This window comes from Meriones unguiculatus, chromosome 14 (assembly GCF_030254825.1).
Source record: "Meriones unguiculatus strain TT.TT164.6M chromosome 14, Bangor_MerUng_6.1, whole genome shotgun sequence".
In the NCBI taxonomy this organism is placed as follows: Eukaryota; Metazoa; Chordata; class Mammalia; order Rodentia; family Muridae; genus Meriones; species Meriones unguiculatus.
In genome coordinates, this window is record NC_083361.1 from 30,123,686 (window position 1) to 30,127,421 (window position 3,736).

Below are 3,736 nucleotides of genomic sequence, written 5' to 3' on the forward strand. Positions count from 1 at the left end.
ACTCAGAAGCATGGATGACTTTGGGCAGCTATATCTGAAATTCCCTGCCCTGGCATTGTGAAGACTCACAAAAGCAATCACTGGCATCCTAAGCCAAGTCAACTTTTTACCACCTATATTCTAGCACCCTGTCTCCCAAACCACATCATCTGGGTCAGGGTTTGTACTGCTGGCAGCAGGGAGGGGACAGGAGTCTGCCTCGACTCTAAGGTGAGGTCTTCTTGGGAAGGTCTGGAGCAGATGAAGGGTCACAGTTGCTGATTTCAAGGTGACCATGGCTGGGGCAAGGGCAGGAGAAATGGCTTAGTGCTTAAGTGCACTGGCTGCTCTTGTACCAAACAGTTATAGCTGTTTTATTATTTTAGGAACCCAAGAACTTAGCTGTAGTGGCAGCAGCAGATGTGGCAACAGAAATGCCATTCTGGCACCACAGTTACTGGCACGATGATGGGCACTAGTCAGTGATAGCATGACTATCACTATGTGGTTTCCCAGAGTACAGAAAACCTCATATTAAAGGAGACTAAATAAGATGGGCAAACTGACAGGTGCACACATTAAAGTAATCACTTGGGCTTTCTAATTCGGACTTCTTTAAGTTTGGAGATGGCTCCTCCTGCCTTCCCAACCACCCCTCACAAAAGAACTTTTCAGGCTTTACTAGGAGATCAGAACTCAGATCTGGTGGTAGAGTACCCTGGCTCTGTTAGTCAAGAGGAATGGAGTAGGGGCTGGGGATGTAGCTTACTGGCAAAGAGCTTGCCTGGCTCTTTTTTGTGTGTGAGGCTCTGGCCTTAATCCTTAGGTTGGCAAATGAAATAAGAAAGGGAATAGGAAAACCTACTTACATAGAAGCCAGGAAAAGGGCAGGGAGGAGCATGGATGTTCATAGTGCCAAGTATAAATGGAACAGCTCTAATGTGATCCTGGTCAGAAGTCTTTCCTCACATACCTCAGTTCCCCAGGTTCTGCCATTTGCACTTTGGGCATCTCAGCCTTATCTCTTGAGGTCAGAAAGAAATCAAGCAAGGACTAAAGTACCTGTTATTTCTGAGACAAGAGATGAATTTCTTTCCCTCCATTCTCTTTTTCCCATTAATACTTGCATCTCAGTCTCCTGGTCCAAAGATAGCAAGACAAGAGGTTCCTGTGCTCAAAGGGCCTACAAGACATTGGTAGGGGATGGGAGTATATATGAAAACACACTTTTACCATAATAAAGTAAGTTAGGAAAGAGATCTGCAAACCCACAGGCATGTACACTTGTCAAGGATGGCTTTCTGGCATTAGAGATCCCTGATCTACAGGAAAGAGTCATAGGTGTATAAGCATGGCAGAGGAAGAGAACCCAAGCCTTCCATTTCCACTATAGTCGGTTAAAATTAAATTCGTTTTTGGCAGATATAATTCTAAGCCCTCAGCTCTATCTGTCCCAGGGTCTTAGTTTGGATTTTATTGCTGTCAAAAGACACCCTGACCATGGCATCTCTTACAAAGGACAACATTTAATTGGGGCTGCCTTACAGTTTCAGTGATTTAGTCCATTGTTGTCTTGGCAATCATGCAGGCAGAAAAGGTGCTAGAGAAGGAGCTTAGAGTTCTACATTTGATTCAAAGGCAGCAGCAGGAGACTGTAAGCCACACCGGGCATAGCTTCAGTATATGAGACCTCAAGGCCTTCTCCACAATGACACCTTTCCTCCAACAAGGCCACACCTATTCCAACAAAGCCACTCCTTATGGGACAAGCATTAAAACACAGGAGTCTATAGGACCATTCCTATTTAAATCACCACACCCAGTTTCTCCCTATCATTGCTCTTTTTTACCTTAACCCGAATCTCCAGTCTAGGGTCAGTTATACTCCACTAATGAATGGCTGCCACATTGGGCATTCTAGAACAAAAAAACTTTCTAGTAGCCACACTGAGTTTTGTTTGTTTTTTCTAGGCAAAGAATTTTATTAACCTATTTCAAGACTCATTCCCAGGCTTCTTCAGCTTAATTTGCCACAGGAATGAATTGTGCAAAAAAACTGAGAAGAGATGCAGTGTCTAGGGGGCTTGGGTTTTAAAATATTAGCGATGTAGTTCTCTCCCCCAACCCCCAGACGGGGTTTCTCTGTTTCCTTGCTGTACTGGAATTTGATTTGTAAACCAGGCTGGCCTTCAACTCACAGAGCCACTTGCCTCTGCCTTCAGAGTGCTGGGATTAAAGGCGAGTGCCACCGCACCTGGCTAAAGACCTAGATTTTATCACATCCATAAACAAAATAATTTTTAAAAGCAGTCACTGGTCTGCAAGTGTCACCTTCTTCAACAGTTGTCTCAATTCGGTTTTTCTCATTCTTAGAAGCCTCATCAAAATTCTCCACCAGATCTGAACTTCATCATCAGCCTCCCCAGTAGCAAGTGGTGCTTTTCCATCCACAGAATGTCTGGGCAGAGCTTCAGCCAGTCTCCCGAACTAGTCAGACTGTCTGCACCAAGCTGGTTTAGGATGCTGCAAAGCATTTCTGTCAGCTGCTTTCACTGGTGAAGGTGTTTGCTGCCAGAGACACCTGAACCCTGGGGTTGTTAAAATGGATCACTGTTTCTTGGTTTGTAAACATGTTCACCTTTTCAATATCAGATGTGCTGTTTACCTTGAAGTTCTTTAAGGAGGACTACAGTTTTATTGCCTGCTGTGGCTGTTCTGTGAATCACTTTCTATGGGCAGTTCCTTTACCACCAATGTGACCTTGTGCCTGCAGTTTGGCAAGTTTTCCCTGGTTCATGATCATTTCTTTCATCTTGTTGGAGTGAAATGAGGCCGTGGAAGGAAACATTTAGGGCTCATGCTTATGGGATCCTGGGCAGACCAGCTGAGATAAGGCACACACACATGGGATGTGAGATGGCAACAAGAGTGAAAAGTTTGAAAATAAAATTTAATAATTATTTTAATCCAGTGTATTCAAAGTATTTAATCACTATCTAAAATTTTTATTTTATGTGTATGTTTTGCCAGCATGTACACATGTGTACTACATGTGTGCAGTGCCACTGGGGAACAGAAGAGCAGAACTGATACCCTGGAACTGGAGTTTCAGAAGGTTGTAAGCTGATATGTGAGTGCTGAAAACCAAACCTCAGTGTAGTAGAAGTTTTGGTTTCTTAAAAAACCCAGTTATGTTTTTGTTTTAATCACATGTGTGGGATATGGGACTACCTTGGTGTGTCTATAGTTGATAATTGCCTCATGAGGGTCGTGGTTTATACCAGCTGATAAACAGCTTGTGGACTGCTCTGAGAGGGATGTGGTCTTTGCCAGCTGGAGTTAGTGGAATTCTGAGGACTCTGGTCAAGTATAAATACCAGGGCCCAGAGAGACGAAGTGGCTTCGAGGAGATAGATGGAGGAGAAAAAAGGTGCTTGTCCATCCTGTTGTGTTTAGCATTTGCTGTTGCTGGACTGCTAGCTATCCTGATGACTGAGACTGGTATTTTCCCAAAGAACCCGGCGACCCCAACCAGCCAGAATTAAGTCTAAAGAGACCTATGGTCCCATTCCCTTCTAACTTTCCTTCTCTCCCACCTATGGTTGAGGGGTTGGGAGGTAGAGGCTTAAGGAACGCCAAATAAAGCAGAGTTTAAAAAACAGCACCCACACCTCAGTCCTCTGCAAGAGAAGCAAGTGCTCATAACTGCGGAGTCATCTTTTGGCCCCAACTTTAATAGTATTTTAACATGAGATTT

General features: G+C 44.0%; 1 pseudogene; it reads right to left on the reverse strand.

Moving 5' to 3' along the window:
- Nucleotides 1-2,245: 2,245 nt before the first annotated feature.
- LOC110548199 (transcription factor BTF3-like) lies at nt 2,246-2,791 on the reverse strand (annotated as a pseudogene).
- Between the last annotated feature and the right edge of the window lie 945 nt (nt 2,792-3,736).